The sequence below is a fragment of the Loxodonta africana genome, chromosome 12 (genome assembly GCF_030014295.1).
Source record: "Loxodonta africana isolate mLoxAfr1 chromosome 12, mLoxAfr1.hap2, whole genome shotgun sequence".
NCBI classification, from domain to species: Eukaryota; Metazoa; Chordata; class Mammalia; order Proboscidea; family Elephantidae; genus Loxodonta; species Loxodonta africana.
In genome coordinates, this window is record NC_087353.1 from 4,337,913 (window position 1) to 4,353,589 (window position 15,677).

Here is a 15,677-nt window from a genome sequence, read left to right on the forward strand (position 1 = left end):
CATTTTATCTCGGAAACCTCTTTACTTTTAATCCAGTCCAATTAGGCTGACCTTCCTTGTTTTGAGTGTTGTCTTTCCCTTCACCTAAAGCAGTTCTTATCTACTGATTAATCAATAAAAAACCCTCTCCCACCCTCCCTCCCTCCCCCCCTCGTAACCACAAAAGTATGTGTTCTTCTCAGGTTTACTATTTCTCAAGATCTTACAATAGTGGTCTTATACAATATTTGTCCTTTTGCCTCTGACTAATTTCGCTCAGCATAATGCCTTCCAGGTTCCTCCATGTTATGAAATGTTTCAGAGATTCGTCACTGTTCTTTATCGATGCGTAGTATTCCATTGTGTGAATATACCACAATTTATTTATCCATTTGTCCGTTGATGGACATCTTGGTTGCTTCCAGCTTTTTGCTATTGTAAACAGAGCTGCAATAAACATGGGTGTGCATATATCTGTTTGTGTGAAGGCTCTTGTATCTTTAGTGTATACTCTGAGGAGTGGGATTTCTGGGTTGTATGGTAGTTCTATTTCTAACTGTTTAAGATAACGCCAGATGGATTTCCAAAGTGATTTTACCATTTTACAATCCCACCAGCAGTGTATGAGAGTTCCAATCTCTCCGCAGCCTCTCCAACATTTATTATTTTGTGTTTTTTGAATTAATGCCAGTCTAGTTGGTGTCAGATGGAATCTCATCGTAGTTTTAATTTGCATTTCTCTAATGGCTAATGATCGAGAGCATTTTCTCATGTATCTGTTGGCTGCCTGAATATCTTCCTTAGTGAAATGTGTGTTCATATCCTTTGCCCACTTCTTGATTGGGTTGTTTGTCTTTTTGTGGTTGAGTTTTGACAGAATCATGTAGATTTTAGAAATCAGGTGCTGGTCTGAGATGTCATAGCTGAATATTCTTTCCCAGTCTGTAGGTGGTCTTTTTACTCTTTTGGTGAAGTCTTTAGATGAGCATAGGTGTTTGATTTTTAGGAGCTCCCAGTTATCTGGTTTCTCTTCATCATTTTTGGTAATGTTTTGTATTCTGTTTATGCCCTGTATTAGGGCTCCTAGGGTAGATCCTATTTTTTCTTCCATGATTTTTATCGTTTTAGTCTTTATGTTTAGGTCTTTGATCCACTTGGAGTTAGTTTTTGTGCATGGTGTGAGGTATGGGTCCTGTTTCATTCTTTTGCAAATGGATATCCAGGTATACCAGCACCATTTGTTAAAAAGACTATTATTTCCCCAAATGACTGACACTGGTCCTTTGTCAAATATCAGCTGCTCATACATGGATGGATTTATATCTGGATTCTCAATTCTGTTCCATTGGTCTATGTGCCTGTTGTTGTACCAGTACCAGGCTGTTTTGACTACTGTAGCTATATAATAGGTTCTGAAATCAGGTAGGGTGAGGCCTCCCACTTTCTTCTTCTTTTTCAGTAATGTTGTGCTTATCCGGGGGTTCTTTCCTTTCCATATGAAATTAGTGATTTGTTTCTCTATTCCCTTAAAGTATGACATTGGTATTTGGATTGGAAGTGCGTTATATGTATAAATGGCTTTTGGTAGAATAGACATTTTTACTATGTTAAGTCTTCCTATCCATGAGGAGGGTATGTTTTTCCACTTAAGTGTGTCCTTTTGAATTTCTTGTAGCAGAGTTTTATAGTTTTCTTTGTATAGGTCTTTTACATGCTTGGTAAGATTTATTCCTAAGTATTTTATCTTCTTGGGGGCTACTGTGAATGGTATTGATTTGGTTATTTCCTCTTCGGTGTTCTTTTTGTTGATGTAGAGGAATCCAAGTGATTTTTGTATGTTTATTTTATATCCTGAGACTCTTCCAAACTCTTCTATTAGTTTCAGTAGTTTTCTGGAGGATTTCTTAGGGTTTTCCATGTATACGATCATGTCATCTGCAAATAGTGATAACTTTACTTCTTCCTTGCCAATCCGGATACCTTTTATTTCTTTGTCTAGCCTAATTGCCCTGGCTAGGACTTCAAGTACGATGTTGAATAAGAGCGGTGATAAAGGGCATCCTTGTCTGGTTCCCGTTCTCAAGGGAAATGCTTTCAAGTTCTCTCCATTTAGAGTGATATTGGTCGTTGGCTTTGCATATATGCCCTTTATTATGTTGAGGAATTTTCCTTCAATTCCTATTTTGGTTAGAGTTTTTATCATAAATGGGTGTTGAACTTTGTCAAATGCCTTTTCTGCATCTATTGATAAGATCATGTGGTTTTTATCTTTTGTTTTATTTATGTGATGGATTACATTAATGGTTTTTCTGATATTAAACCAGCCTTGCATACCTGGTATAAATCCCACTTGATCAGGGTGTATTATTTTTTTGCTGTGTTGTTGGATTCTATTGGCTAGAATTTTGTTGAGGATTTTTGCATCTATGTTCATGAGGGATATAGGTCTAAAATTTTCTTTTTTTGTAATGTCTTTACCTGGTTTTGGTATCAGGGAGATGGTAGCTTCATAGAATGAGTTGGGTAGTATTCCGTCTTTTTCTATACTTTGAAATACCTTCAATAGTAGTGGTGTTAACTCTTCTCTGAAGGTTTGGTATAACTCTGCAGTGAAGCCATCTGGGCCAGGACTTTTTTTTGTTGGGAGTTTTTTGATTACCGTTTCAATCTCTTTTTTTGTTATGGGTCTATTTAGTTGTTCTACTTCTGAATGTGTTAGTTTAGGTAAGTAGTATTGTTCCAAGAATTTATCCATTTCTTCTAGGTTTTCAAGTTTGTTAGAGTACAATTTTATGTAGTAATCTGATATGATTCTTTTGACTTCATTTGGTTCTGTTGTGATGTGGTCCTTCTCGTTTCTTATTCGGGTTATTTGTTTCCTTTCCTGCTTTTCTTTAGTCAGTCTAGCCAGTGGTTTATCAATTTTGTTAATTTTTTCAAAGAACCAGCTTTTGGCTTTGTTAATTCTTTCAATTGTTTTTCTGTTCTCTAATTCATTTAGTTCAGCTCTAATTTTTATTATTTGTTTTCTTCTGGTGCCTGATGGATTCTTTTGTTGCTCACTTTCTATTTGTTCAAGTTGTAGGGACAGTTCTCTGATTTTGGCTCTTTCTTCTTTTTGTATGTGTGCATTTATCGATATAAATTGGCCTCTGAGCACTGCTTTGGCTGTGTCCCAGAGGTTTTGATAGGAAGTATTTTCATTCTCATTGCTTTCTAAGAATTTCCTTATTCCCTCCTTGATGTCTTCTATAACCCAGTCTTTTTTCAGGAGGGTATTGTTCATTTTCCAAGTATTTGATTTCTTTTCCCTAGTTTTTCTGTTATTGATTTCTAGCTTCATTGCCTTGTGGTCTGAGAAGATGCTTTGTAATATTTCAATGTTTTGGATTCTGGAAAGATTTGTTTTATGACCTAATATGTGGTCTATTCTAGAGAATGTTCCATGTGCGCTAGAAAAAAAAGTATATTTTGCAGCAGTTGGGTGGAGAGTTCTGTATAAGTCAATGAGGTCAAGTTGGTTGATTGTTGTAAGTAGGTCTTCCGTGTCTCTATTGAGCTTCTTACTGGATGTCCTGTCCTTCTCCGAAAGTGGTGTGTTGAAGTCTCCTACCATATATGTGGAGGTGTCTATCTCACTTTTCAATTCTGTTAAAATTTGATTTATGTATCTTGCAGCCCTGTCATTAGGTGCGTAAATATTTAATATGGTTATGTCTTCCTGATCAATTGTCCCTTTTATCATTATATAGTGTCCTTCTTTATCCTTTGTGGTGGATTTAAGTCTAAAGTCTATTTTGTCAGAAATTAATATTGCTACTCTTCTTTTTTGCTTATTGTTTGCTCGATATATTTTTTTCCATCCTTTGAGTTTTAGTTTGTTTGTGTCTCTAAGTCTAAGGTGTGTCTCTTGTAGGCAGCATATAGATGGATCGTGTTTTTTTATCCAGTCCATGACTCTCTGTCTCTTTATTGGTGCATTTAGTCCATTTACGTTCAGCGTAACTATAGATAAGTAAGTTTTTAGTGCTGTCATTTTGATGCCTTTTCATGTGTGTTGTTGGCCATTTCATTTTTCCACATGCTTTTCTGTGCTGAGACGTTTTTCTTAGTAGCTTGTGAGATCCTCATTTTCATAATGTTTAACTTTGTGTTTATTGAGTCGTTACGTTTTTCTTGGCTTTTTTCTTGAGTTATGGGATTGATATTCCTTTTTGTGGTTACCTTTTTATTTACCCCTATTTTTCTAAGTAAAAACCTAACTCGTATCCTTCTATTTTGCCTTGTATCACTCTCCATCTGGCAGTTCAATGCCTCCTATATTTAGTCCCTCTTTTTGGTTATTTTGATCGTTTATCTATTGATTTCCATGATTTCCTGTTGTGTGTATTATTTTGTTTATTTATTTATTTTTTAGAATTAGTCTTAATTTGTTTGTTTTTGTGCTTTTCCTATTTGAGTTGCGTTGATATCAGGACGTTCTGTTTTGTGACCTTGTATTGTGCTGGTACCTGATATTATTGGTCATCCGGCCAAACAATCTCCTTTAGCATTTCTTGCAGTCTTGGTTTAGTTTTTGCAAATTCTCTAAACTTGTGTTTATCTGTAAATATCTTAATTTCTCCTTCATATTTCAGAGAGAGTTTTGCTGGATATATGATCCTTGGTTGGCAGTAGCCTTGTGCTTTTGATCTTGGATCTTTCTCCCCCTATGGGGTTGTAGGATGTCAGGCACTGCTTCCACGCTGTTTTTACGAGATTATAAATAATCAGAACTCATTAATTATTCACATGCCTGTTTTGTGTGGTTACATGTAGAAATTAGCTTCTGACCAAGGAGTATGCAATTCAAAATATCAATTTGTCACTTTTTAATAAATAATTGGTGTTAATTATCTGATTTCTCTAAGCCTTCTGTTAAAGACAGAAAAGAACAGAGATTAAAATAAGAAAGGAGGAGAGGTAGAGCAATGGGTTAATTTAATATAGGAACCCTGATTGGCTCCCCTCCAATCTCCCTAACCATCTAGGAACCGTGATGGGTCCTTTTGATTGCACATTCTTTTGTGTCAGCCAAAAGCAAATTTAAATCCTCTTTCCAGTGGATAACATTTTCCTATGCCTCAAGTTATCTCTAAAACTTTTCACAGAAAATGAAAAGCACACAATCAAAAATAACTGGACATATGAGGAACCATCATGATGTTATTGAAAATAAATAAAGAAAAAATATAGATAATAAAAGTAAACCAACAGAGAATTCAAATAATGAAATTATGAGATAGAACTCATTCGAAATATGCTTAATACATTCAAGGAAGTACAGGAAACTTTTAGAAATGAATAAAAAAAGAAACCAAATAGAAATTCTAAAGCCAAAAATAAAATTAACAACTGAGAATAAGAGCCTGGTGAAAGGCTTTATAGCAGATTATACACAGCCGAGAGAATTATTGAATGGGAGGTTGCTCAGGAGGAAATATCCAAAATCAGACATGAGATAAAAAAGGATAGAAAATACAGGAAAATGTATAGGAGACAAGGTGTGGAGGTATGATATGTGTAATTATTGTCTAAGAAGAACAGCGAGAGTGGGACAAGTGAGCATCTGTTATAGAATGGATATATTAATCATTGTAGATTACACATGGATTACTATACAGTAATAATGATGAATGAATTACAGGTTCATGCAATAATGTGTTTGAATCTGATGTTAAGCAAGAGAAGACAAACAGCAAATACAAATCTTTTGGTTCCTTTCATTTATGGTAAAAAATGGAAACAGAAAATAAATCCATATGTGCTAAGGATGTGTGGTTATATAGCAAACATCTAAAAAATATCTAGGGTAAGTGATTACTATCAAAATCATGATTATGGCAACTTTTAAGGGATGTGAGAGATTGAGTGACAGAGGGAACAATGTGGTCTTCTATTTTGCAGGTAATTTCCTTTTTTCTTGGTGGTTGTTATACTAATGTATCTGCTCTTGGTATTTTCATGTAGTATGCTATATATCTGTGTGTCCGTGTATGTGTGTACATTTTCCAGAATATTTTTTGTATTTCACAATACAATTTTTTTTTTAAAGTATTAAAATATAAGGAAGAATGAACTATCAAATGTTGAAAACACTTCTATCTAGTTTTTGGTTTGTCTTTTGAGTTTTCTAAATTTATTTATTTCCTTCAATTTTTTCTTATTGTTTTGTTATTGTATTTTGTTTTAATTTCTCAAAACAAGTTTTTTTAATGTATCAACTTTTTTTATTGCACTTTGATTTCAAATCATTGTTAGAAAGCCATTTGGTCTATTTCTGGACTTGATATTTGTTCACCTCATTTGTAGGTGTATTCATAAAATGACATCACACTGTTTTAATATTTTTCATATGTTAAACGTAGTCATCTCTGCGTTGTTTCTGCTGTTGGTAGGAATTCCTCCAGTGCTCCCCCATTAAGACCAATATAAAGGTATATTCATGTTAGGAAAGTACTCCTCAATTTTTATTGCCTTTAACAAGTATTGGTGTTGAATTTTGATGAGGCTCCTTTCATCATCAGTGGAGACAAGCATATATATTTTCTCCTCCGATTGATATATTAAAAACGAAAAAAACCTTGCCATCGAGTAGTTTCTGACTCAGCAACCATGTAGGACAGAGTATAACTGCCCCATAGGGTTTCCAAGGAGCAGCTGGTAGCTTTGATCTGATGACCTTTTAATTAGCAGCTAAATATTTAACCTCTGCACCACCAAGACTCCAGATAGATACACGATATGGTAAAATAGATTAACGCTTTTTCAGAAGTTTGAACCATCCTTATCTTCCAGGAATAAATTTGATTTTGATATGCTGTCCTATTTTCTTAATGCGGTCCTGGGCTCTTTACTTAACAATTTATTTTGGATTTTTTGTATTCATCAATATTCATAAGGGTTATTGGTTTACAGCTTTCTTTTTTGAACTAAATTTATCAGGTATTTGCTGATGTAGAAGTCATCCTTCTATTTCTACATCAGGGAACTTTATAGTAAGCACTGGATTGTCTGGTCTTTGAAAGATAATAGAAATAGTCCAGAAGCTCTCTGGGCATGGTAGTTTTTGGTGGGTTAGTTCTTATATGATTTTTTGTATTTACTCTCTGGAAATGGTTGTGTTTATGTTTTGTGTCTCTAATGGGCCAATTTTGGTAAATTTTATTTATTTAGTGTAGTGAACACTGTAGGGACTTCACCCAGTTCCTTTTCACAATTCTGTTTGCCCTTCCTTCAGGCTTTCTATGTTTGGCTTCCTGAAGCTCACTCCTGAGACCTGTGTCTGAAGATTCTCCCTGGGCTCTTTGGTGACATAACTTTATTAAATTTCACTTCATCCCATACTTGACTTCTTTCCCTTCCTTCTCTTGCTTCCCCTATTGCCTTAAAAATGTCAGTAGGATGTACTTCCTTAATCAGCTAACCAGGGAAACAATGCCTGTTTTCTAGCCTTGCATGAATCTGTACCTGCAACACCTAAAAAATCAATTTGATCTAAAATTTCCAAATTGCTTGAACATAATTATGCAAAATAATCTATTAAATGTCTTAAGATTTCTTCTGTTCAATTTTATTTTATCCTTGTCATTTCTTATATTTTATACAGTGCCCATTTTCTTTCTTTCTTTTCTTTGCTCTTTTTATTGTTGTTCTTCTTCAAGTTTTCCCAGTGAATACTTTTATAGTACTACTTTATGTCCTATACCTCCCTCCCCATAAAAAAAAAAAAAAAAAAAAAAAAATTTTTTTTTTTTTTCCCCTCCCTATAAATGTCTCCTGCTATTTGGTTCATTGGCTTCAGGTTTTATCCTTTGACACCCACTAGTACATATAAGAAATAGTTTAGCAAAACTTATTTCATGTCAGGACTTAAAATTTTAAATGTCTCCGCCCTGCTGGCACAGTAGTTAAGAACTCGGTTGACAGTTCAAATCTACCAGCTGCTCCTTGGAAACCCTATGGGACAGTTCACTCTGTCCTATAGAATCGTTATGAGTTGAAATTGACTGGATGGCAACGGATTTTTTTTTTTTGTACGTAATGCAGTTATAATAACAGTTTTACAGTTCTTGTCTACTAATTCAAACATCTGTTTCATTTCTAGGTCAGTTTTCATTGACTGATTTATTTCTTAATTAACTGCATTTTCCTGCTGTTTGGTGTGCCTGGTAATCTTCTTTTGATTGCTAGGTATTATGAATTTTACTGGGTGTATAGATTTTGCACTCTTACAAATATTCTTGAATTTTTTCTGGGTTGCAGTTAATTTGCATTTAAGATTTGTCTGGCAGAATTGCAGTAGTCTTTAATCTGAGGCTAATTATATTCTTCACTTTGGAGGCAAGAGCTTCTGTATACACTAGTCAACGCCCCATACATACATCTTAAGGAGCCCTGGTGGCTCAGTGCTTAAGAACCCAGTTGCTAACCAAAAGGTCAGCAGTTCGAATCCACAAGTCACTCCCTGGAAACCCTATAGGACAGTTCTACTATGTCCGATAGGATCACGGTGAGTCAGAATCAACTCGATGTCAATGGGTTTGGTTTTGGTTTTCATACATCTTAAGGTTTTCATATCTGGCTACTGGGAACAGACAGCACTCTCAGACTTGGAGTATTCTGCATTGCCTCTTCTTCTGTTTTTGGGTGGTTCTTACCCAGCCTCCAATAGTTTCCTCATATGCATGTGCTAAGCAGCACTCAGCTGAATACTCAAGGGGTAACCTCTGCATATTTCTGAAGTCTTCTCTGCAGAGCTCTCCCGTTCAGAACACTGTCCTGTGAATTTTATCTGACTTTGTTTTCTTGTTCTCTTAGCTGCATTGCCAATAATTGAACAGACTGGCTATACACTTCTTCTCATATGATTCACCAAGTGGGCACAAGATCATCTATATTGAATTGTTCACATACATATTTAACTTGAATATATTCATGGGGAAATAAATACACAAGTCTAAATTGTTGGTCATTCTACACGACTGGCTAGAACCTTTCAACAAATCCAAATCATTTTCTTGTCATAGCAAAGTCATAAAAATAATTTAAAAAATGAGAATATAATTTTAAATTAAAGGAGACTAAAAAAGACATGAAATCTAAGTGCCATGTGTGATGTTTGTTGTTGAATCATGAATCAGTGAAAAATGGAATAAACGATGTCAAAGAGGTTATTAAAACAATTGGGAAATTTTCATATGCACTGCACATTAGATAAGATATAAATATTAAATTTTCATGAGTGATATTGATATTACAGGTATCTAAATGAATTTCTTTTTCCATAGGAGATACATGTGGAAATATTTAAGTGTTACTTTCAAATGGTTCAGAAAAAACAAAAGTAAATGGATATATGTGTGTATGTAAATACATAGAGAGAGAGAGAGAGAAAGAGATAGGTACCAGAGAGAGAGAGAGCAAATAAAGCAAAATGTTAGCAATAGTTAAGTATTGGTGAGGGGTAAATGCTTCAACTCTTATAGATTATTAATTTTCAGAATAAATAATTAGGAAAAATTATAATTTGTTTATTTTTTAACAAATTAAGTTATATCATCTTTCCTTGAAAATTAGTTATACTTGCCAGTTAAACTGTGATTCTCAGCTTCCATGTCTGTAAGATAAATGGTTTATACTGGATGTTAATAGATACTTTGAACTGGCTCATTTATATGTAGCAGGAATTGTGCTAAGCGTGCATAGTGGTTAAAAGTTCGACTATTAACCAAAAGGTTGGCAGTTCAAATCCACCAGACGCTCCTTGGAAACTTTATGGGCCAGTTCTACTCTGTCCTTTAGGGTAGCTATGACTCAGAATTGACCCTACGGTAATGGCCAATGGGCGTGCATAATTTAAATCACATTATATAAAATAAACTTTAAAAAATAAGATAAAAATGAAAAAAATACATAATTTTTTCACTCTTCTTTTTCACAAAAAAAAATTTTATTCACCATCTCCACATGTGTTTTTGATGTCTGTGCATTCATCATCTTAATAGCTAGTTTTGAGTCACCTAACATAGTCTTCCAGAACACGTCATCTTCGGTCTGTCTAAATTGCTTGAAATATGCCACTTTCTGAATCCATGAGACTCTGTCCCTGGAAATTTTATCCCAAGTCAAAAGGTGGCATTTACATAACGTCGTGAACTGTTTCTTCTCATTCATACTCTAGATAATACTCATGATCTCAAGATCTCCACAATCAACTGTGACCATTCTGCCCTTTAAGTAAGGAGATCTTTAAAAAGCTTATTTGCGATGGCATAAAACACTGTTTATCACGAGATCATGAAACCAAGAATACTTACTAAATCAAGTCACATTTTTTGCCTATTTATCATGTTTCTGACCGCTAACCTCCAGAAGTATTCATATCACATCATTCCCACAATGTGTCTTCCTCAAAGATACTTAGTCCTTCAAAAACTAATGATGTAAATGGCAGAACAGTGTATATAGGAGAAATTTTTAAATGGAATCAGAAAACAACTTTCTGAAGGGTAGTTTAGGGGGCATAATAAAAACCTACACAACCCAGTGCCCTCGAGTCCATTCGACTCATAACGACCCTATAGGACGGAGTAGAACTGCCCCATTGAGTTTCCACGGAGTGCCTGGGGGATTCGAACTGCCATAATGCATATCTAATATTTGGGCAAAGTGTTTTAATTCTTAATCTTTTTTTTTTTGATTAATATACTTCAAGCATCTTTACATTTTATTGAATGTTTTCTGTAACAAACATTTTTAATGATTGAATTAGTACTCTTTCGTGTAGATTTTTAAATTTTATTTAACTAGTATCTGTTGTTCAGGTTTTGTTTTATTTACGGTACTTAGCTAATAGAAAAACAAGGAATAACTCCGTTTTAGTTATATCCTGGGATGTGCCATTATTTCTTTTCATAACATAAATTCCTAGATATTCTAATGATTCACATTTTTCTTAAGGTTTTTGATGTGTATTTCCAAGTTATACACCAAGATGTATGAATTTGTATTCCTTTCAACAGTATGTAAGACTCCATATCTTTTCTGCCTCACACAGAGTATAATTTTTTTTAATCATTTCCAAATGTATAGGCTAAAATCAATGTTTCATTGTACTCTTAACTCACATTTAATTATTACGTGGGGGTATTGTTTTTCCTATAAATTGATTGGCCATTTCTGTTTCATCCAACTTGTATCATTTGTTAACTTGAGTAAACTTATGTAATTTTATTCAGAATCCAGCCCCTCCAACCTCATTACGGACCAGAGTCACTGTATCAAATATTAGTGTACTCTGTGGGTTGACCAGGCAGTTCTTGGCTTGGTCAATCTATTTTGGGTTTGCTTGTGGATTGTGCTTAGCTGGTAAGTAACTTATTGATCTGGGGTGGCCTCACTCATAGGTCTGGTGGTTGACAAGCTGTTGGTCAATGTGAGGGGTGGAGAAACCACACATCTTTCATAATCCAGTAGGCTCGCCCGGGCTTCTTCACAAGGTGGTGAAGACAAGAAGTTCACCTGACTATGAAATCACTTTTCAAATCTTTTGTCACATTTATTTTTGTTCTGATGGTCAAAACCCAAAGCCAAACCAATTGCCGTCAAGTTGAAACCAATTCACAGCAGCCGAATAGGACAGAGTTGAACTGCCCCATACGGTTTCCAAAGAGCAGCTGGTGGATTCGAGCTGCTGATATTTTGATTAGCAGCCTGAGCTCTTAACCACTGCACCACCGGGGCCCCAATGGTCAAAGTCATGGATTTAGTGTAGGAGAGAACTACCGAAGAGTATGAATACAGGGAGGTGTAGACAAATTTTACAACAGTCTATCAGAGGTAGTGTTACAGAGGTTAAGTATGTGATGTCTGGGGTTAATCTGAGCTCAAATCCTAGCTCTGAAGCTTATAATGTGTGTGATTATGGACAAGATACTTAAATTCTCTGGGTCTCAATCCTCTTATCTGTAATATAAGGCTAATAGTAGCAGCTATAGAATAACAGGAGCCCTGGGGACACAGTGGTTAAGAGCTATGGCAAGCTACAGCTGCTAACCAAAAGGCTGGCAGTTCAAATCCAGCAGCCTCTCACTGGAAATTCTATGGGACAGTTCTACTCTGTCCTATAAAGTCATTATGAGTCAGAATTGACTTGATGGCAATGGGTTTATAGTGTAACAGTGAGAATTCAATAAAATAATACATATGAATTTCTTAGCATTGAGTTCATCATTTAATAAAGGTTCTTTATTTTTTGGCTATGGTTATTGAATTAAATTCATCCTTCGGGATGAATTATTTCCCAGTTCTTTAAGTAAACAAGTACCCACTTCTGCAAATGCTGAAACATATAGACCTATCTGAATCTAAGGGTAAATACAGCTTAGAATAAAAATGGGCTCACTGCTGTTTGAGTTAAGGATTGAATTACTTATCCTTCTTTAGTAATACTTTTTTTCCCCACTAGCTCACTGAGGACTTTAAAATGCAGCAGTATCCATCAACCGACCTAGTTAGCAAACAGTAATGTGCTAACTTCACCTTGGGGAGATTATTCAGATTTCTTCTGTGTAGCAACGACAAAGATAAGTCTTCACTACCACAATATTTCATTCATAACTTACAAGAGGCAACATGTGTGCAATCTGTTATCATGTATTTAACCTCTCGCAGAGAACTTAGCTTGCCAAAATATTATTTCTCACATAATCTTATAAAGAAATGCCCAAGCTTCAGCATTTCCCCTGTCTTCTCTCTACTAAATAGCCTGAGCCATCACTGCAATAGCTTCATAAATGCTGCTCTTTTCTTCACTTTCACCTCCTTACATTCTATCCTCCACTCAAAAGCCAGAGTGATTTTTTAGAAACACAAATTAGCTTGCAGACTTCTCCTTGAGCTGCAGATCTTTTACAAGCTACCACGTGATGTTGATGCTTGAACTCTGCAAACCATAGTTCTCTGATGACTTTCTCAGGTGGTGTCTTTCTAGGTTCTATCAAGAAGAAGGAGAATGGATGTCAGAGCGAGGGAAGTGGTTATTTCTTCCTGTTTTCATGGGTCTATAATGTGCTTCCAGCAGTAGTTGGCTCCACCAGTAGCAACTGTTTCCAGAACCCCACTTTTTTTGAAACTCCCAGAGTTAGACTCATCCTAGAGGTACAAGATTCCAACAGAGGTAAAGACCCACATAGAAGTACAAGACCCCCACAGACGTAAAGACCCCCACAGAGGTACAAAGCCCCCATAGGGGCAGAAGACCTCCATAGGGGTACAAGGCCCCCATAGAGGTACAAGACCCCCACAGAGGTACAAGAAGCAGCTGGGCAGTGCCTCAACTTGACCATACAAGCACCAACAGCATAGATCCCTCCTCCACATTGCTAAAATTGCAGAAAGACGTGGTTTACATCCCCTCCTTAGAAGTGTGAGTCCCAGATCTCAGGGTTGGGAAGGCTTTTCCTCTGGGTTCTTAGGCTTTATTAACCCAACTTTTCCTTGAGTTTTAGAGATTGTAACTACTTCCTGAAGCTATTTTTGGTTATCTTATTGATTTCTTTTTGCAGGTCTCTCTTCCTGCTAACACCTTTGAAAACAATCCCCAGCATTAATCTCTCTATTTGAAATACCTATGTACTCTTCATTTTCCTAACAAGACACTGACTGATAAATCATGGTACTAGGAATTGTCTTAGAAAACTAAAGTTAAAAGATGAAATTCTAGGATTACCTTGGTTATGTCCCTGGTCTTTAATGCAGAGCTCCTTGCTAATGGAAAATGTAATTCAGGTAATCCTTAGCAGGTAGCATCATTTTTATCTATACCTGTCCTTGCCTGGGATAAAATACTTTAAGAAGCATCTCTTTAGACCTGCTAGGACCTTTGTGACGGGGAGTTGGGGCAAAATTATATTGTTTTCTGACCACCTAAACTTACCTGCTAATTTTGACTTTAGATCACCAGGAGTTAACATCAACTTGATTAAGATATTTAATAATTCCTGAAATGCCCAGAAATTCTCTTTCCTAAGAGAAATTACCCCAGTAATTGGATGTAAGTTTATTGGAGGAAGACTTAGAGTTATCTACTCCTGACCGTATTCTATGGTCTCAAAGTCAAATTGGAGAACGATGGTGATTAAGTGAGAAGTGGAAGTTTGACCTAAATCCATGTCACAGTGGTCTAAGCAGTTCTGGAGACCTGCCACGTGTAATGCGTAGCTTCTGACTAATTGCAGTGGACATACTTGGTAGTGAGAAGAATCCTTGCATTGGTTCCCTGGTCCACATAGTGAGAACTACTACGCAGGGAAACTAAACGGAGGCTGTTTGAAGTTCTCTCCACCTAGATTGCAAACCAAAGAAGTACCGCATCCTTAGGGGAATGGTAGAGATTAGTGCCACCTTCAGCCATGTCAAAGGTGCAGAAGTAGACCGTTTCTATTTAACTTTCTTGTTAGGCCTGTGAAGAGGTGGTTAGCTATTAGTGTTAACTCATAAGACTTAGTCAAGTGAATATTCCAATATTCCGTTGAGTCCATTCTGACTCATAACGACTGTAGAGGACAAAGTAGAAACTACCCTACAGGGTTTCCAAGGAGTGTTTGGTGGATTTGAACTGCTGACTCTTTGGTTAGCAGCCATAGCTCTTAACCACTGTGCCACCAGGGCTCCAAATATTCCAATAGTAGTTATCATTCCAAATATGCAAACTTTACTGAAGCAAATCAGCATAGTACCCTAGTACTTGGTGGAGTTATTTATGTGGCAAAATATTCCCTTCCCCCTTTTTCCTCTCTATACAAAACCGCAAAAAATATCTGAAAAAGTATTTTTCTACTTGGCATATACAGCAATGTACTCTCACTTTTTTCCCCCCAGGACACTATCAACTCTTTTGCTCTAGGTCATAATGTAGACTAGGGGTTGCTTTTCTTTTAAGCCAGATTGTAAATATTTTAGGATTTTTTTTTTTTTTAAGATATTGATGTATCAAAGTTATGACATTTTTGGGGTCTCAGATATCTATTAATTTAGAAGTATTTGCCAGACATTGTGCTAGGCAATGGGGAAAAAAAGTATGATTCAAGAATAGTACTTGACTTCCAGGAACTCAAGTCAAGTAGAAAATATATATGTGAATGCTAAACATGATATTTCCATCTATAAATGTCTCCACCCAGATGGATTTCCTTTCTTCTTCCTTTTTTTTTTAGAAGAACCATAGTATAATAAAATTAATATATTTGTAGTACTTTCTAAACTTGGAGTTTGTTCAAGGGAGATAGCAAGTGCAACATAACCCATTAAATTCTGGCACAAATGGGCCTTCTAGAAAGAATTAAATATCTTGAGTACCTTGCCTATCTTAAATATCTTGATCCAATTTTTCTGCTTAAACACTTATCAAAAAATCTGATGCTGATATAGTATTTTTCCTTCATAAGTGACTTGAAATTTTTGCTTAAAGGATCAATACATTTTTTTTTCCTATTTATTTGAGTCCAGTAGTTTTAAAAAGAATATGTCTTAGTGTTGGCTGCGATTGGTCAGTTTCCTCAAGTACATGGTGTGCACTGTCAATTTATGGTTCAAATCACGTGTTTCAATAGTGAACAGAACTTTTATTAATATTTTAATGCATTACAAAAAATTCC